Source organism: Cupressus sempervirens, chromosome 1 (genome assembly GCF_028749045.1).
Source record: "Cupressus sempervirens isolate cs-2001-9-10 chromosome 1, ASM2874904v1, whole genome shotgun sequence".
Taxonomy (NCBI): domain Eukaryota; kingdom Viridiplantae; phylum Streptophyta; class Pinopsida; order Cupressales; family Cupressaceae; genus Cupressus; species Cupressus sempervirens.
The window spans coordinates 612,038,231-612,059,218 of record NC_143118.1 but is presented as its reverse complement, the minus strand read 5'-3'; positions in this window follow the sequence as shown (position 1 = coordinate 612,059,218).

Sequence of the window (20,988 nt, the reverse complement as noted above, 5' to 3'; positions counted from 1 at the left end):
TATTCAAAGGCCACGGAGAGGTTCCGATAAGAGAAGCTCCCCTGCTCGCTCGCACAAACATCCCAAATGCTAGACACAATCTCCCGCCCTTAGCATCGCTCTCCAGATCGCCGCAATGACACATTGGAACGACAACCGCTGTTGAACAACTCCCGAATTTGTGCCGATGGAGTGAGAAAGACGAGCAAGTTTGGGGAGCCGCGCATGGCAAACGGGCTTCTGCTTCATTCCGCTCTTATATATAGATCCGATGTCGTTGATTTCGTTTGGAATCCGAGGCTGCATTCGTCCTTGCTCACACAAGCAATGGCTCTTCTCATCGAATGGTCACGGGGAGCTTCCGATTACAAAGGCTCCCTTGTCACCCGTGATGCGCAGCCCAACTGCTAGACGACGGCTCGCCCTTCAGATCGCTGCCCAGGCAACCACCACAACGGCACCATTGGAACGACAACCGCTCCCGAACCATTCCGAAATTTTTTTGCCAAAGAAGTTGTTGCGAAGAGAACGACTCTGGGGAGAGAGCCCTCGCATAGCAAAATCGGGATGGCTTCACGGCAGCTGGATGGGATTTGAATTCATGGAGCCAAGGGAGTGAAATGGTCATCGAGCTCATCCGATCAACTGGATGAATTTCACCTTGAAGGGGCCCAATCCAGAAGTTCCGGAGGTCATCTCCTGGAACTGTCAAGAACAAAGGCCAATCTTACATGCAAACTCTGCTACTGCGCAAACATAGGTTGCAATTATAGAGAAATTGCAAGGCCGTCACAATGGCCCGAGGCCAATGCTCCGACTACTAAGTCAATTTTCTCTTGCAATCACCATGCCACCGTTCACAGAGAGATCTCCCCATTCACTTGTGACGACGCACAATCCAAGTGCTAGACGCGATCTCGCCCTTGAAAGGCCGCGTTCCAAGACATCCCGATGACACATTGGAACGACAACCGCTGTCGAACCATTCCCAATGTTGTGCCGATCGAGTTGGCACAGAGGCGATCTTAGGGAGCTCTCGCGAATCGATCGGGAAGTGCTTTCGTACCCATCTCTCACAAAAACCAATGTTAGCTGAACAATTTTAGAATCCAAGGCTCGTATCCATCGATATCGTCGGCACTGGGTCTATATTCAAAGGCCGCGGAGAGGTTCCGATAAGAGAAGCTCACCTGCTCTCTTGCACAAACATCCCCAAATGCTAGACGCAAGCTCCAGCCCTTAGCATCGCTCTCCAGATCACCGCAATGACACATTGGAACGACAACCGCTGTCGAACAACTCCCAAATTTGTGCCGATGGAGTGAGAAAGAAGAGCCAGATCGGGTCGACGAAAACGGCTAAGCCAGATCGGGTCGGCCAGCATGGCTCGGCCACCATTTTTCGCCGAGAGCTTTCGATATTAAAGCTCCCATGTAGCCGCGATAAGTACACCATGACAAATTGCTAGAGCGCCGAGCACCCATAGCAAATTGCCATTATACCAAGCAACGCCGGAGTGCTAGACAAGGGCTCACGTTTAGATCAAGTTTTAAAACCACCAAAAAACACACGCCATGGATCGGCAACCGCTGCCTCACCTTTTCCAAAATTGAGTCATCGCAAAACATGATCTAAAGGAGAGCCGAGGAAAAGCACTGAGATCGCTTCATGCCCCTTTCATTCATTCAACATCGGCATACACCGTTTGAAAACCCAACAATCCGATCCGCCTAGACACCAATGTTGAATGAATGAAAGGGGCACGGGAGAGGCTCGCGGCAACAACCTCTCCTATATAAGCTATTAGTGCGAGGCTCGCTCTGCATTAGAAATCTGCGACAGCGCGGACAAAATCCTTAAAAATCCAATTCAATGAAAAATGTGACCAAACAGCCATCCACGACACCGTTTTTGGAGCTCGCCCAGATCGGCTCGGCCAGAATGGCTCGCCCAGATCGGCTCGGCGAGCATGGCTCGGCCAGATCGGCTCGGCCAGCATGGTGACTTGCTGACTCGGTGAGAGTACTTCGAACTGTCAAGAAAAAAGGCCAATCTAACATGCAAACTCTGCTACTGCGCAAACATAGGTTGCAATTATAGAGAAATTGCAAGGCCGTCACAATGGCCCGAGGCCAATGCTCCGACTACTAAGTCAATTTTCTCTTGCAATCGCCATGCCGCCGTTCACAGAGAGATCTCCCCATTCACTTGTGACGACGCACAATTCAAGTGCTAGACGCGAGCTCGCCCTTGAAAGGCCGCGTTCCAAGACATCCCGATGACACATTGGAACGACAACCGCTGTCGAACCATTCCCAATGTTGTGCCGATCGAGTTGGCACAGAGGCGATCTTAGGGAACTCCCGCGTATCGATCGGGAAGTGCTTTCGTACCCATCTCTCACAAAAACCAATGTTAGCTGAACAATTTTATAATCCAAGGCTCGTATCCATCGATATCGTCGGCACTGGGCCTATATTCAAAGGCCACGGAGAGGTTCCGATGAGAGAAGCTCCCCTGCTCGCTTGCACAAACATCCCCAAATGCTAGACGCAAGCTCCCGCACTTAGCATCGCTCTCCAGATCACCGCAATGACACATTGGAACGACAACCACTGTCGAACAACTCCCGAATTTGTGCCGATGGAGTGAGAAACGAGAGCCAGATCGGGTCGACGAAAACGGCTAAGCCAGATCGGGTCGGCCAGCATGGCTCGGCCACCATTTTTCGCCGAGAGCTTTCGATATTAAAGCTCCCATGTAGCCGCGATAAGTACAACATGACAAATTGCTAGAGCGCCGAGCACCCATAGCAAATTGCCATTATACCAAGCAACGCCGGAGTGCTAGACAAGGCCTCACGTTTAGATCAAGTTTTAAAACCACCAAAAACACACGCCATGGATCGGCAACCGCTGCCTCACATTTTCCAAAATTGAGTCATCGCAAAACATGATCTAAAGGAGAGCCGAGGAAAAGCACTGAGATCGCTTCATGCCCATTCCATTCATTCAACATCGGCATACACCGTTTGAAAACCCAACAATCCGATCCGCCTAGACACCAATGTTGAATGAATGAAAGGGGCACGGGAGAGGCTCGCGGCAACAACCTCTCCTATATAAGCTATTAGTGCGAGGCTCGCTCTGCATTAGAAATCTGCGATAGCGCGGACAACTCCCTTAAAAATCCAATTCAATGAAAAATGTGACCAAACAGCAATCCACGACACCGTTTTTGGAGCTCGCCCAGATCGGCTCGCCCAGAATGGCTCGCCCAGATCGGCTCGGCCAGATCGGCTCGGCCAGCATGGTGACTTGCTGACTTGGTGAGAGTACTTCGAACTGTCAAGAACAAAGGCCAATCTAACGTGCAAACTCTGCTACTGCGCAAACATAGGTTGCAATTATAGAGAAATTGCAAGGCCGTCACAATGGCCCGAGGCCAATGCTCCGACCACTAAGTCAATTTTCTCTTGCAATCGCACATGCCGCCGTTCACAGAGAGATCTCCCCAATCACTTGTGACGACGCACAATCCAAGTGCTAGACGCGAGCTCGCCCTTGAAAGGCCGCGTTCCAAGACATCCCGATGACACATTGGAACGACAACCGCTGTCGAACCATTCCCAATGCTGTGCCGATCGAGTTGGCACAGAGGCGACCAAACAGCCATCCACGACACCGTTTTTGGAGATTGGCCAGATCGGCTCGGCCAGCATGGCTCGGCCAGCACGGCTCGGCCAGCATGGCTCGGCCAGAACGGCTCGCCCAGATCGGCTCGGCCAGCAAGGCTCGGCCAGAACGGCTCGCCCAGATCGGCTCGCCCAGATCGGCTCGGCCAGCATGGCTCGGCCAGAACGGCTCGCCCAGAAAGGCTCGGCCAGAACGGGTCGCCCAGATCGGCTCGGCCAGAATGGCTCGCCCAGATCGGCTCGGCCAGATCGGCTCGGCCAGAATGGCTCGCCCAGATCGGCTCGGCCAGATCGGCTCGGCCAGCATGGTGACTTGCTGACTTGGTGAGAGTACTTCGAACTGTCAAGAACAAAGGCCAATCTAACGTGCAAACTCTGCTACTGCGCAAACATAGGTTGCAATTATAGAGAAATTGCAAGGCCGTCACAATGGCCCGAGGCCAATGCTCCGACTACTAAGTCAATTTTCTCTTGCAATCGCACATGCCGCCATTCACAGAGAGATCTCCCCAATCACTTGTGACGACGCACAATCCAAGTGCTAGACGCGAGCTCGCCCTTGAAAGGCCGCGTTCCAAGACATCCCGATGACACATTGGAACGACAACCGCTGTCGAACCATTCCCAATGTTGTGCCGATCGAGTTGGCACAGAGGCGACCAAACAGCCATCCACGACACAGTTTTTGGAGATCGGCCAGATCGGCTCGGCCAGAACGGCTCGGCCAGAACGGCTCGCCCAGATCGGCTCGGCTAGCAAGGCTCGGCCAGAACGGCTCGCCCAGATCGGCTCGGCCAGAACGGCTCGCCCAGATCGGCTCAGCCAGCAAGGCTCGGCCAGAACGGCTCGCCCAGATCGGCTCACCCAGATCGGCTCGGCCAGCATGGCTCGGCCGGAACGGCTCGGCCAGCATGGCTCGGCCAGAACGGGTCGCCCAAATCGGCTCGCCCAGAACGGGTCGCCCAGATCGGCTCGGCCAGATCGGGTTGGCCAGAATGGCTCGCCCAGATCGGCTCGGCCAGCATGGCTCGGCCAGAACGGCTCGGCCAGATCGGGACGGTGACTTGATGAACGGACTTAGAGATTCGACTTCGTGGGCCGACCTGGCGGGGAGACTTGATGAACGCACTTGAAGGGTCGACTTGGTGGGGTGACTCTATGAACGGACCTAAAGAGTTGACTTGGTGAGATTACTTGGCGGGGTGACTCGATGAAAGGACTTAAAGAGTCGACTTGGTGAGAGTACTTGGTGGGGCGACTTGATGAACGCACTTGAAGAATCGACTTGGTTAGAGTACTTGGTGGGGCGACTTGATGAACGGACTCAAAGAGTCGACTTGGTGAGAGTACCTGCTGGCTCGACTTGATGAGCAGACTTAAAGAGTCAACTTGGTGAGAGTACTTGGTGGGCTGAACTGATGAACGAACATAAAGATTCGGCTTGGTGGGAGTACTTGGTGGGCCGACCTGGTGGGGTGACTTTATGGACGGACTTAAAGAGTCGACTTGGTTAGATTACTTGTTCTGGTGACTTGATGAACGGACTTGAAGAGTCGACTTGGTGGGGTGACTTGATGAAAGGACTTAAAGGGTCGACTTGGTGAGAGTACTTGGCGGAGCGACTTGATGGACGGACTTAAAGGGTCGACTTGGCGGGGTGACTCGATGAACGGACCTAAAGAGTTGACTTGGTGAGAGTACTTGGCGGGGTGAACTGATGAACGGACTTAAAGAGTCGACTTGGTGGGAGTACTTGGTGGGCCGACTTGATGAACGGACTTATAGAGTCGACTTGGTGAGAGTAGTTGTTCTGGCGACTTGATGAACGGACTTAAAGAGTCGGCTTGGCGGGGTGACTTGATGAAAGGACTTAAACAGTCGACTTGGTCGGGTGACTCGATGAACAAACTTAGAGGGTCGACTTTGCGGGGTGACTTGATGAACGGACCTAAAGAGTTGACTTGGTGAGAGTACTCGGTGGGGTGACCTGATGAACAGACTTGGTGAGTCGACTTGGTGAGAGTCCTTGGTGGGCCGACCTGGTTGGGTGACTTCGTGAACTGACTTAAAGAGTCGACTTGGTGGGAGTACTTGGTGGGGTGACTTCATAAACGGACTTCAAGGGTCGACTTGGCGAGGTGACTTGATGAACGGTCCTAAAGAGTTGACTTGGTGAGAGTACTCGGTGTGGTGACTTGATGAAAAGACTTAAAGAGTCGAATTGGTGAGAGTACTTGGTGGGGTGACTTGATGAACGCACTTGAAGGGTCGACTTGGTGGGGTGACTTTATGAACGGACCTAAAGAGTTGACGTGGTGAGAGTGCTTGGTGGGGTGACTTGATGAACATAGTTAAAGAGTCGACTTGGTGAGAGTAGTTGGTCGGGTGACTTGATGAACGCACTCGAAGAATCGACTTGGTTAGAGTACTTGGTGGGGTGACTTGATGAACGGACTTAAAGATTCGACTTGCTGGGCCGACCTGGCGGGGTGACTTGATGAACGGACTTAGAGAGTCGACTTGGTGAGAGTACTTGGTGACTTGGTGGGCCGACCTGGCCGGGTGACTTGATGAACAAACTTAAAGAGTCGACTTGGCGAGAGTACTCGGTGGGCTGACCTGGTCACGTGACTTGATGAACGGACTTAAAGAGTCAACTTGGTGGACCGACTTGGCTGGGTGACTTGATGAACGAACTTAAAAAGTCGACTTGGTGGGTCGAACTAGCGAGGTGACTTGGTGAGAGTACTTGGTGGGCTGACCTGGCAGGGTGACTTGATGAACGAACTTAAGAGTCGACTTTGTGAGAGTACTTGGTGGGTCGAACTGGCGGGGTGACTTGATGAACGAACTTAAAGAGTCAACCTGGTGAGAGAACTTGGTGGGCCGAGCTGGCGGGGTGAATTGATGAACGAACCTAAAGAGTCGACTTTGTGAGAGTACTTGGTGGGCCGACCTGGCGGGGTGAGTTGATGACCTAACTTAAAGGGTCGACTTGGTGAGAGTAGTTGGTGGGCCGACCTGGCGGGGCGACTTGATGAACGAACTTAAAGAGTCGACTTGGTGAGAGTACTCGGTGGGCTGACCTGATAAACAAACCTAAAGAGTCGACCTGGTGAGAGTACTTGGTGGGCCGACCTGGCGGGGTGACTTGGTGAGCAAACTTAAAGAGTCGACTTGGTGAGAGTAGTTGGTGGGCTGACCTGGCGGGGTGACTTGATGAACGAACTTAAAGAGTCGACCTGGTGGGCCGACTTGGCAGAGTGACTTCATGAACGAACTTAAAGAGTCCACTTGGTGGGCCGACCTGGCGGGGTGACTTGATGAACGAACTTAAAGAGTCGACTTGGTGAGAGTAATTTGTGGGCTGACCTGGCGGGGTGGCTTGATGAGTGAACTTAAAGAGTCGACTTGGTGGGGTGACTTGATGAACGCACTTGAAGGGTCGACTTGGTGGGGTGACTCTACGAACGGACCTAAAGAGTTGACTTGGTGAGAGTACTTGGTGGGGTGACTCGATGAAAGGACTTAAAGAGTCGACTTGGTGAGAGTACTTGGTGGCTCGACTTTATGAGCAGACTTAAAGAGTCCACTTGGTGAGAGTGGGCCTAACAGGGCGATGTGGCGAGTGGGCCTAACGGGGCGAGTTGGTGGGGCGACTTGGCGAGTGGTATTAGAGAGCCGACGTGGTGAGGCGACTCGGCGAGTTGGTTCGTTGAGATGACATGGTGAGCTGACTTGGCGAGTCGACCTGGCGAGCGAACTTAAAGAGTCGACTTGGCAACGTACTTGAGTCGACTTGGTGAGGCGACCTGGCGAGCGGGCTCAAAGAGTCAACATGGTGAGGCGACTCACGGTGAGGAGCTATCCTTGAGGCGACTTGGTGGGCCTACTTGATTAGTCGACTTGGTGAGCCGACCTGACGAGCTGACACGGTGAGCGGGCTTAAAGAGGCGACGGCTTGGTGGGGTAACTCGGCAAGCCAACTTATCGAGGCGAGATGGTGAGTCGACTTGGTGAGCGCACTTAAAGAGTCAACTTCGCGAGGTGACTCGGCGAGTTAGCCCGCTGATGCGACTTGGGCGGGCCGACCTGGCGAACGAACTTAAAGAGGCGACTTGGGCGGGCTGACCTGGTGAGCGAACTTAAAGAGTTGACTTGGCAACGTACTTGAACAAAAGACTTGGTGAGCTGACATGGTGAGTGGGCTTAGAGAAGCAACTCGGCGGGGCGACTTGATGAACGGACTTAAAGGGTCGACTTGGCGGGGTGACTCGATGAACGGACCTAAAGAGTTTACTTGGTGAGAGTACTTGGCAGGGTGAACTGATGAACGGACTTAAAGAGTCGACTTTGTGGGAGTACTTGGTGGGCCGACTTGATGAACGGACTTATAGAGTCGACTTGGTGAGAGTAGTTGTTCTGGCGACTTGATGAACGGACTTAAAGAGTCGGCTTGGCGGGGTGACTTGATGAAAGGACTTAAACAGTCGACTTGGTCGGGTGACTCGATGAACGAACTTAGAGGGTCGACTTTGCGGGGTGACTTGATGAACGGACCTAAAGAGTTGACTTGGTGAGAGTACTCGGTGGGGTGACCTGATGAACAGACTTAGAGAGTCGACTTGGTGAGAGTACTTGGTGGGCCGATCTGGCCGGGTGACTTGATGAACAAACTTAAAGAGTCGACTTGGTGAGAGTACTCGGTGGGCTGACCTGGTCACGTGACTTGATGAACGGACTTAAAGAGTCGACTTGGTGGGCCGACTTGGCCGGGTGACTTGATGAACGAACTTAAAGAGTCGACTTGGTGGGTCGAACTAGCGGGGTGACTTGGTGAGAGTACTTGGTGGGCTGACCTGGCAGGGTGACTTGATGAACGAACTTAGAGAGTCGACTTTGTGAGAGTACTTGGTGGGTCGAACTGGCAGGGTGACTTGATGAACGAACTTAAAGAGTCGACCTGGCGAGAGAACTTGGTGGGCCGAGCTGGCAGGGTGAATTGATGAACGAACCTAAAGAGTCGACTTTGTGAGAGTACTTGGTGGGCCGACCTGGCGGGGTGAGTTGATGACCGAACTTAAAGGGTCGACTTGGTGAGAGTAGTTGGTGGGCCGACCTGGCGGGGCGACTTGATTAACGAACCTAAAGAGTCGACTTGGTGAGAGTACTCGGTGGGGTGACCTGATGAACAAACCTAAAGAGTCGACCTGGTGAGAGTACTTGGTGGGCCGACCTGGCGGGGTGACTTGGTGAGCAAACTTAAAGAGTCGACTTGGTGAGAGTAGTTGGTGGGCTGACCTGGCGGGGTGACTTGATGAACGAACTTAAAGAGTCGACCTGGTGGGCCGACTTGGCAGAGTGACTTCATGAACGAACTTAAAGAGTCCACTTGGTGGGCCGACCTGGCGGGGTGACTTGATGAACGAACTTAAAGAGTCGACTTGGTGAGAGTAATTTGTGGGCTGACCTGGCGGGGTGGCTTGATGAGTGAACTTAAAGAGTCGACTTGGTGGGGTGACTTGATGAACGCACTTGAAGGGTCGACTTGGTGGGGTGACTCTACGAACGGACCTAAAGAGTTGACTTGGTGAGAGTACTTGGTGGGGTGACTCGATGAAAGGACTTAAAGAGTCGACTTGGTGAGAGTACTTGGTGGCTCGACTTTATGAGCAGACTTAAAGAGTCCACTTGGTGAGAGTGGGCCTAACAGGGCGATGTGGCGAGTGGGCCTAACGGGGCGAGTTGGTGGGGCGACTTGGCGAGTGGTATTAGAGAGCCGACGTGGTGAGGCGACTCGGCGAGTTGGTTCGTTGAGATGACATGGTGAGCTGACTTGGCGAGTCGACCTGGCGAGCGAACTTAAAGAGTCGACTTGGCAACGTACTCGAGTCGACTTGGTGAGGCGACCTGGCGAGCGGGCTCAAAGAGTCAACATGGTGAGGCGACTCACGGTGAGGAGCTATCCTTGAGGCGACTTGGTGGGCCTACTTGATTAGTCGACTTGGTGAGCCGACCTGACGAGCTGACACGGTGAGCGGGCTTAAAGAGGCGACGACTTGGTGGGGTAACTCGGCAAGCCAACTTATCGAGGCGAGATGGTGAGTCGACTTGGTGAGCGCACTTAAAGAGTCAACTTCGTGAGGTGACTCGGCGAGTTAGCCCGCTGATGCGACTTGGGCGGGCCGACCTGGCGAACGAACTTAAAGAGGCGACTTGGGCGGGCTGACCTGGTGAGCGAACTTAAAGAGTTGACTTGGCAACGTACTTGAACAATCGACTTGGTGAGCTGACATGGTGAGTGGGCTTAGAGAAGCAACTCGGCGGGGCGACTTGATGAACGGACTTAAAGGGTCGACTTGGCGGGGTGACTCGATGAACGGACCTAAAGAGTTGACTTGGTGAGAGTACTTGGCGGGGTGAACTGATGAACGGACTTAAAGAGTCGACTTGGTGGGAGTACTTGGTGGGCCGACTTGATGAACGGACTTATAGAGTCGACTTGGTGAGAGTAGTTGTTCTGGCGACTTGATGAACGGACTTAAAGAGTCGGCTTGGCGGGGTGACTTGATGAAAGGACTTAAACAGTCGACTTGGTCGGGTGACTCGATGAACGAACTTAGAGGGTTGACTTTGCGGGGTGACTTGATGAACGGACCTAAAGAGTTGACTTGGTGAGAGTACTCAGTGGGGTGACCTGATGAACAGACTTAGAGAGTCGACTTGGTGAGAGTCCTTGGTGGGCCGATCTGGCCGGGTGACTTGATGAACAAACTTAAAGAGTCGACTTGGTGAGAGTACTCGGTGGGCTGACCTGGTCACGTGACTTGATGAACGGACTTAAAGAGTCGACTTGGTGGGCCGACTTGGCCGGGTGACTTGATGAACGAACTTAAAGAGTCGACTTGGTGGGTCGAACTAGCGGGGTGACTTGGTGAGAGTACTTGGTGGGCTGACCTGGCAGGGTGACTTGATGAACGAACTTAGAGAGTCGACTTTGTGAGAGTACTTGGTGGGTCGAACTGGCAGGGTGACTTGATGAACGAACTTAAAGAGTCGACCTGGTGAGAGAACTTGGTGGGCCGAGCTGGCAGGGTGAATTGATGAACGAACCTAAAGAGTCGACTTTGTGAGAGTACTTGGTGGGCCGACCTGGCGGGGTGAGTTGATGACCGAACTTAAAGGGTCGACTTGGTGAGAGTAGTTGGTGGGCCGACCTGGCGGGGCGACTTGATTAACGAACCTAAAGGGTCGACTTGGTGAGAGTACTCGGTGGGGTGACCTGATGAACAAACCTAAAGAGTCGACCTGGTGAGAGTACTTGGTGGGCCGACCTGGCGGGGTGACTTGGTGAGCAAACTTAAAGAGTCGACTTGGTGAGAGTAGTTGGTGGGCTGACCTGGCGGGGTGACTTGATGAACGAACTTAAAGAGTCGACCTGGTGGGCCGACTTGGCAGAGTGACTTCATGAACGAACTTAAAGAGTCCACTTGGTGGGCCGACCTGGCGGGGTGACTTGATGAACGAACTTAAAGAGTCGACTTGGTGAGAGTAATTTGTGGGCTGACCTGGCGGGGTGACTTGATGAATGAACTTAAAGAGTTGACTTGGTGGGGTGACTTGATGAACGCACTTGAAGGGTCGACTTGGTGCGGTGACTCTATGAACGGACCTAAAGAGTTGACTTGGTGAGAGTACTTGGTGGGGTGACTCGATGAAAGGACTTAAAGAGTCGACTTGGTGAGAGTACTTGGTGGCTCGACTTTATGAGCAGACTTAAAGAGTCCACTTGGTGAGAGTGGGCCTAACGGGGCGATGTGGTGAGTGGGCCTAACGGGGCGAGTTGGTGGGGTGACTTGGCGAGTGGTATTAGAGAGCCGACGTGGTGAGGCGACTCGGCGAGTTGGTTCGTTGAGATGACATGGTGAGCTGACTTGGCGAGTCGACCTGGCGAGCGAACTTAAAGAGTCGACTTGGCAACGTACTCGAGTCGACTTGGTGAGGCAACCTGGCGAGCGGGCTCAAAGAGTCAACATGGTGAGGCGACTCATGGTGAGGAGCTATCCTTGAGGCGACTTGGTGGGCCTACTTGATTAGTCGACTTGGTGAGCCGACCTGACGAGCTGACACGGTCAGCGGGCTTAAAGAGGCGACGGCTTGGTTGGGTAACTCGGCAAGCCAACTTATCGAGGCGAGATGGTGAGTCGACTTGGTGAGCTGACTTGGTGAGCGCACTTAAAGAGTCAACTTCGTGAGGTGACTCGGCGAGTTAGCCCGCTAATGCGACTTGGGCGGGCCGACCTGGCGAACGAACTTAAAGAGGCGACTTGGGCGGGCTGACCTGGTGAGCGAACTTAAAGAGTTGACTTGGCAACGTACTTGAACAACCAACTTGGTGAGCTGACATGGTGAGTGGGCTTAGAGAAGCAACTCGGCGGGGCGACTTGATGAACGGACTTAAAGGGTCGACTTGGCGGGTGACTCGATGAACGGACCTAAAGAGTTGACTTGGTGAGAGTACTTGGCGGGGTGAACTGATGAACGGACTTAAAGAGTCGACTTGGTGGGAGTACTTGGTGGGCCGACTTGATGAACGGACTTATAGAGTCGACTTGGTGAGAGTAGTTGTTCTGGCGACTTGATGAACGGACTTAAAGAGTCGGCTTGGCGGGGTGACTTGATGAAAGGACTTAAACAGTCGACTTGGTCGGGTGACTCGATGAACGAACTTAGAGGGTCGACTTTGTGGGGTGACTTGATGAACGGACCTAAAGAGTTGACTTGGTGAGAGTACTCGGTGGGGTGACCTGATGAACAGACTTAGAGAGTCGACTTGGTGAGATTCGACTTGGTGAGAGTCCTTGGTGGGCCGACCTGGTTGGGTGACTTCGTGAACTGACTTAAAGAGTCGACTTGGTGGGGTGACTTCATGAACGGACTTCAAGGGTCGACTTGGCGAGGTGACTTGATGAACGGTCCTAAAGAGTTGACTTGGTGAGAGTACTTGGTGTGGTGACTTGATGAAAAGACTTAAAGAGTCGAATTGGTGAGAGTACTTGGTGGGGTGACTTGATGAACGCACTTGAAGGGTCGACTTGGTGGGGTGACTTTATGAACGGACCTAAAGAGTTGACGTGGTGAGATTGCTTGGTGGGGTGACTTGATGAACATAGTTAAAGAGTCGACTTGGTGAGAGTAGTTGGTCGGGTGACTTGATGAACGCACTCGAAGAATCGACTTGGTTAGAGTACTTGGTGGGGTGACTTGATGAACGGACTTAAAGATTCGACTTGCTGGGCCGACCTGGCGGGGTGACTTGATGAACGGACTTAGAGAGTCGACTTGGTGAGAGTACTTGGTGACTTGGTGGGCCGACCTGGCCAGGTGACTTGATGAACAAACTTCAAGAGTCGACTTGGCGAGAGTACTCGGTGGGCTGACCTGGTCACGTGACTTGATGAACGGACTTAAAGAGTCGACTTGGTGGGCCAACTTGGCCGGGTGACTTGATGAACGAACTTAAAGAGTCGACTTGGTGGGCCGAACTAGCGGGGTGACTTGGTGAGAGTACTTGGTGGGCTGACCTGGCAGGGTGACTTGATGAACGAACTTAGAGAGTCGACTTTGTGAGAGTACTTGGTGGGTCGAACTGGCGGGGTGACTTGATGAACAAACTTAAAGAGTCGACCTGGTGAGAGAACTTGGTGGGCCGAGCTGGCGGGGTGAATTGATGAACGAACCTAAAGAGTCGACTTTGTGAGAGTACTTGGTGGGCCGACCTGGCGGGGTGAGTTGATGACCTAACTTAAAGGGTCGACTTGGTGAGAGTAGTTGGTGGGCCGACCTGGCGGGGCGACTTGATGAACGAACTTAAAGAGTCGACTTGGTGAGAGTACTCGGTGGGGTGACCTGATAAACAAACCTAAAGAGTCGACCTGGTGAGAGTACTTGGTGGGCCGACCTGGCGGGGTGACTTGGTGAGCAAACTTAAAGAGTCGACTTGGTGAGAGTAGTTGGTGGGCTGACCTGGCGGGGTGACTTGATGAACGAACTTAAAGAGTCGACCTGGTGCGCCGACTTGGCAGAGTGACTTCATGAGCGAACTTAAAGAGTCCACTTGGTGGGCCGACCTGGCGAGGTGACTTGATGAACGAACTTAAAGAGTCGACTTGGTGAGAGTAATTTTTGGGCTGACCTGGCGGGGTGACTTGATGAATGAACTTAAAGAGTCGACTTGGTGGGGTGACTTGATGAACGCACTTGAAGGGTCGACTTGGTGGGGTGACTCTATGAACGGACCTAAAGAGTTGACTTGGTGAGAGTACTTGGTGGGGTGACTGGATGAAAGGACTTAAAGAGTCGACTTGGTGAGAGTACTTGGTGGCTCGACTTTATGAGCAGACTTAAAGAGTCCACTTGGTGAGAGTGGGCCTAACGGGGCGATGTGGCGAGTGGGCCTAACGGGGCGAGTTGGTGGGGCGACTTGGCGAGTGGTATTAGAGAGCCGACGTGGTGAGGCGACTCGGCGAGTTGGTTCGTTGAGATGACATGGTGAGCTGACTTGGCGAGCGAACTTAAAGAGTCGACTTGGCAACGTACTCGAGTCGACTTGGTGAGGCGACCTGGCGAGCGGGCTCAAAGAGTCAACATGGTGAGGCGACTCACGGTGAGGAGCTATCCTTGAGGCGACTTGGTGGGCCTACTTGATTAGTCGACTTGGTGAGCCGACCTGACGAGCTGACACGGTGAGCGGGCTTAAAGAGGCGACAGCTTGGTGGGGTAACTCGGCAAGCCAACTTATCGAGGGGAGATGGTGAGTCGACTTGGTGAGCGCACTTAAAGAGTCAACTTCGCGAGGTGACTCGGCGAGTTAGCCCGCTGATGCGACTTGGGCGGGCCGACCTGGCGAACGAACTTAAAGAGGCGACTTGGGCGGGCTGACCTGGTGAGCGAACTTAAAGAGTTGACTTGGCAACGTACTTGAACAACCGACTTGGTGAGCTGACATGGTGAGTGGGCTTAGAGAAGCAACTCGGCGGGGCGACTTGATGAACGAACTTAAAGGGTCGACTTGGCGGGGTGACTCGATGAACGGACCTAAAGAGTTTACTTGGTGAGAGTACTTGGCGGGGTGAACTGATGAACGGACTTAAAGAGTCGACTTGGTGGGAGTACTTGGTGGGCCGACTTGATGAACGGACTTATAGAGTCGACTTGGTGAGAGTAGTTGTTCTGGCGACTTGATGAACGGACTTAAAGAGTCAGCTTGGCGGGGTGACTTGATGAAAGGACTTAAACAGTCGACTTGGTCGGGTGACTCGATGAACGAACTTAGAGGGTCGACTTTGCGGGGTGACTTGATGAACGGACCTAAAGAGTTGACTTGGTGAGAGTACTCGGTGGGGTGACCTGATGAACAGACTTAGAGAGTCGACTTGGTGAGAGTACTTGGTGGGCCGATCTGGCCGGGTGACTTGATGAACAAACTTAAAGAGTCGACTTGGTGAGAGTACTCGGTGGGCTGACCTGGTCACGTGACTTGATGAACGGACTTAAAGAGTCGACTTGGTGGGCCGACTTGGCCGGGTGACTTGATGAACGAACTTAAAGAGTCGACTTGGTGGGTCGAACTAGCGGGGTGACTTGGTGAGAGTACTTGGTGGGCTGACCTGGCAGGGTGACTTGATGAACGAACTTAGAGAGTCGACTTTGTGAGAGTACTTGGTGGGTCAAACTGGCAGGGTGACTTGATGAACGAACTTAAAGAGTCGACCTGGCGAGAGAACTTGGTGGGCCGAGCTGGCAGGGTGAATTGATGAACGAACCTAAAGAGTCGACTTTGTGAGAGTACTTGGTGGGCCGACCTGGCGGGGTGAGTTGATGACCGAACTTAAAGGGTCGACTTGGTGAGAGTAGTTGGTGGGCCGACCTGGCGGGGCGACTTGATTAACGAACCTAAAGAGTCGACTTGGTGAGAGTACTCGGTGGGGTGACCTGATGAACAAACCTAAAGAGTCGACCTGGTGAGAGTACTTGGTGGGCCGACCTGGCGGGGTGACTTGGTGAGCAAACTTAAAGAGTCGACTTGGTGAGAGTAGTTGGTGGGCTGACCTGGCGGGGTGACTTGATGAACGAACTTAAAGAGTCGACCTGGTGGGCCGACTTGGCAGAGTGACTTCATGAATGAACTTAAAGAGTCCACTTGGTGGGCCGACCTGGCGGGGTGACTTGATGAACGAACTTAAAGAGTCGACTTGGTGAGCGTAATTTGTGGGCTGACCTGGCGGGGTGGCTTGATGAGTGAACTTAAAGAGTCGACTTGGTGGGGTGACTTGATGAACGCACTTGAAGGGTCGACTTGGTGGGGTGACTCTACGAACGGACCTAAAGAGTTGACTTGGCGAGAGTACTTGGTGGGGTGACTCGATGAAAGGACTTAAAGAGTCGACTTGGTGAGAGTACTTGGTGGCTCGACTTTATGAGCAGACTTAAAGAGTCCACTTGGTGAGAGTGGGCCTAACAGGGCGATGTGGCGAGTGGGCCTAACGGGGCGAGTTGGTGGGGCGACTTGGCGAGTGGTATTAGAGAGCCGACGTGGTGAGGCGACTCGGCGAGTTGGTTCGTTGAGATGACATGGTGAGCTGACTTGGCGAGTCGACCTGGCGAGCGAACTTAAAGAGTCGACTTGGCAACGTACTCGAGTCGACTTGGTGAGGCGACCTGGCGAGCGGGCTCAAAGAGTCAACATGGTGAGGCGACTGATTGAGTCAACATGGTGAGGCGACTCACGGTGAGGAGCTATCCTTGAGGCGACTTGGTGGGCCTACTTGATTAGTCGACTTGGTGAGCCGACCTGACGAGCTGACACGGTGAGCGGGCTTAAAGAGGCGACGGCTTGGTGGGGTAACTCGGCAAGCCAACTTATCGAGGCGAGATGGTGAGTCGACTTGGTGAGCGCACTTAAAGAGTCAACTTCGCGAGGTGACTCGGCGAGTTAGCCCGCTGATGCGACTTGTGCGGGCCGACCTGGCGAACGAACTTAAAGAGGCGACTTGGGCGGGCTGACCTGGTGAGCGAACTTAAAGAGTTGACTTGGCAACGTACTTGAACAACCGACTTGGTGAGCTGACATGGTGAGTGGGCTTAGAGAAGCAACTCGGCGGGGCGACTTGATGAACGGACTTAAAGGGTCGACTCGGCGGGGTGACTCGATGAACGGACCTAAAGAGTTTACTTGGTGAGAGTACTTGGCGGGGTGAACTGATGAACGGACTTAAAGAGTCGACTTGGTGGGAGTACTTGGTGGGCCGACTTGATGAACAGACTTATAGAGTCGACTTGGTGAGAGTAGTTGTTCTGGCGACTTGATGAACGGACTTAAAGAGTCGGCTTGGCGGGGTGACTTGATGAAAGGACTTAAACAGTCGACTTGGTCGGGTGACTCGATGAACGAACTTAGAGGGTCGACTTTGCGGGGTGACTTGATGAACGGACCTAAAGAGTTGACTTGGTTAGAGTACTCGGTGGGGTGACCTGATGAACAGACTTAGAGAGTCGACTTGGTGAGAGTACTTGGTGGGCCGATCTGGCCGGGTGACTTGATGAACAAACTTAAAGAGTCGACTTGGTGAGAGTACTCGGTGGGCTGACCTGGTCACGTGACTTGATGAACGGACTTAAAGAGTCGACTTGGTGGGCCGACTTGGCCGGGTGACTTGATGAACGAACTTAAAGAGTCGACATGGTGGGTCGAACTAGCGGGGTGACTTGGTGAGAGTACTTGGTGGGCTGACCTGGCAGGGTGACTTGATGAACGAACTTAGAGAGTCGACTTTGTGAGAGTACTTGGTGGGTCGAACTGGCAGGGTGACTTGATGAACGAACTTAAAGAGTCGACCTGGGGAGAGAACTTGGTGGGCCGAGCTGGCAGGGTGAATTGATGAACGAACCTAAAGAGTCGACTTTGTGAGAGTACTTGGTGGGCCGACCTGGCGGGGTGAGTTGATGACCGAACTTAAAGGGTCGACTTGGTGAGAGTAGTTGGTGGGCCGACCTGGCAGGGCGACTTGATTAACGAACCTAAAGAGTCGACTTGGTGAGAGTACTCGGTGGGGTGACCTGATGAACAAACCTAAAGAGTCGACCTGGTGAGAGTACTTGGTGGGCCGACCTGGCGGGGTGACTTGGTGAGCAAACTTAAAGAGTCGACTTGGTGAGAGTAGTTGGTGGGCTGACCTGGCGGGGTGACTTGATGAACGAACTTAAAGAGTCGACCTGGTGGGCCGACTTGGCAGAGTGACTTCATGAACAAACTTAAAGAGTCCACTTGGTGGGCCGACCTGGCGGGGTGACTTGATGAACGAACTTAAAGAGTCGACTTGGTGAGAGTAATTTGTGGGCTGACCTGGCGGGGTGGCTTGATGAGTGAACTTAAAGAGTCGACTTGGTGGGGTGACTTGATGAACGCACTTGAAGGGTCGACTTGGTGGGGTGACTCTACGAACGGACCTAAAGAGTTGACTTGGCGAGAGTACTTGGTGGGGTGACTCGATGAAAGGACTTAAAGAGTCGACTTGGTGAGAGTACTTGGTGGCTCGACTTTATGAGCAGACTTAAAGAGTCCACTTGGTGAGAGTGGGCCTAACAGGGCGATGTGGTGAGTGGGCCTAACGGGGCGAGTTGGTGGGGCGACTTGGCGAGTGGTATTAGAGAGCCGACGTGGTGAGGCGACTCGGCGAGTTGGTTCATTGAGATGACATGGTGAGCTGACTTGGCGAGTCGACCTGGCGAGCGAACTTAAAGAGTCGACTTGGCAACGTACTCGAGTCGACTTGGTGAGGCGACCTGGCGAGCGGGCTCAAAGAGTCAACATGGTGAGGCGACTCATTGAGTCAACATGGTGAGGCGACTCATGGTGAGGAGCTATCCTTGAGGCGACTTGGTGGGCCTACTTGATTAGTCGACTTGGTGAGCCGACCTGACGAGCTGACACGGTGAGCGGGCTTAAAGAGGCGACGACTTGGTGCGGTAACTCGGCAAGCCAACTTATCGAGGCGAGATGGACAGTCGACTTGGTGAGCGCACTTAAAGAGTCAACTTCGCGAGGTGACTCGGCGAGTTAGCCCGCTGATGCGACTTGGGCGGGCCGACCTGGCGAACGAACTTAAAGAGGCGACTTGGGCGGGCTGACCTGGTGAGCGAACTTAAAGAGTTGACTTGGCAACGTACTTGAACAACCGACTTGGTGAGCTGACATGGTGAGTGGGCTTAGAGAAGCAACTCGGCGGGGCAACTTGGCGAGCACACCTGCTGGGGCAAGGTGGTAAAACGACTATGTGATTCGACTTGGTGAGCTGACTTAGGGAGCTGAGTTGGTGAGCAAACTTAAGGGGTCGACTTGGTGAGGCAACCTGAATAGTCGACTCGGTGAGGTGACTTGGGGAGCCGACATGGTGAGCGGTCTTAAAGAAGAGGCGACCTGGTGGGGCAACCTGGTGAGGCGAGACGATAAGTCATCTTGGTGAGCCGGCTTGACGAGCTGTGAGTGGACTTAAAGAGTCAATTCTTGATTTGGCAAAGACCACATGGTTAGATGACTTGGTGAGCCGACCTGGCTAGCAAAATTGGCAAGCAAACTTATAGAATCGACTTGCTGTCCCCAGCCAGGATCGCACGCCTGGGTCGACCCAACTTGGGTCACCCGACTAGGTCAACCCATCTCCGTCGCCCCAGCCTCGGGCGACCCGACTGGGTCGCCAGAGTGGGTCGACGAGGGGAAAAAAAACAAAAAACAAAAAAAATCATGGGAGGCCCTGTACAGCGAAAAGCGCTAAATTTTGGGCATTACAAAAAGAAGAAAGAAAAAAACAAGTTACCCGCTTTTGGATCACGCACAAGTTTCAGTTCACGTATTGCCGAGCCGACTCGAGGCGTTATGCCTAGCTAGCCAGATTCGAGGTAGGCTAGCCGAAACGATCCGATTTGAGAATTTTCTTTATAAAAAGAGATCATGATAGGGCTCGTAAGGCAAAAAAGAATGAAATTTTGGGAGTTCAAAAAAAAACGTTACCCGGTTTTGGATCGCGCACAGGGCTCGGGTCACGTAGCATCGAGGTGCCCTGGGTGACATGATTCGAGCGAAAAGTCGACGGTGGCATGAGTCGTGCAAAAACATTGGAGGCCATTAAGGCTCGAGGCGCTTCGAGTCGAGGTTGCCGAGGTGGGTCGGGTTGAAAACTTTGGGCGTTAACCAAAAAGAAAAAGTTAACCGCTTTTGGATCATGTACACGGCTCGGGGCACTTAGAATCAAGTCGAGCACGGTGACATGAGTCGTGCGAAAAATTTGGAGACGACTCGAGTCGGGGCATCCGACTCTATTCGAGTTCAAAACTTTGGGACTTGACAAAAAAAAGAAAAAAGAAAAAGTTACCCGGTTTTGGATCACGTAAGTGACTCGGGCCACTCAGAATCAAGGTGAGTGCGATTACATGAGTCGAGCGAAAAAAAAAATGGAGGCGGTTAAGGCTCGAGGCAATTCGAGTCGGGGTAGCTGAGTCGATTCGAAAACTTTGGCCGTTAGCCAGAAAAAGAGTTAATCGCTCTTGGATCACGTACATGACTTGGGGCGCATAGAATCAAGTCAAGCACGGTGACATGAGTGGTTCGAAAAAATTGCAAGCGATTAAGGCTCGAGGCGATTTGAGTTGGGGTTGCTGACACGATTCGGGTTGAAATCTTTGGGTGTTAACCAAAGAAGGAAGAAGTTACCCGCTTTTGGATCACGTACATGACTCGGGGCACCGAGTCGAGCACGGTGACATGAGTCCTGCGAAAAAATTGGAGGCGGTTAAGGCTCGAGGCGATACGAGTCGGGGTCGCCGACACAATTTGGGTTGAAAACTTTGGGCGTTAACCCAAAAAAAGAGTTGACCGCCTCTGGATCACGCAAATGACTCGGCGCACTTAGAATCATGTCGAGCATGGTGACATGAGTCGTGCGAAAAAATTGGAGGCGGTTAAGGCTCGACGCGATTCGAGTCGGGGTTCAGGTAATTGGGGCGATTCGTGTCGGGGTTGCCGACACGGTTCGAGTTGAAAACTTTGGGCATTAACCCCCCAAAAAAAAAAGGTTGACCTCTTTTGGACCACGTACATGACTCGGGGCACTTAGAATCAAGTCGAGCACGGTGACATGGGTTGTGCGAAAAATTCGGAGGCGATTCGAGTCGGGGTAGCCAACTCGATTTGAGTTCAAAACTTTGGGCGTTAACCAAAAAAATAAGTTGACCGGTTTTGGATCACGTACATGAGTCGT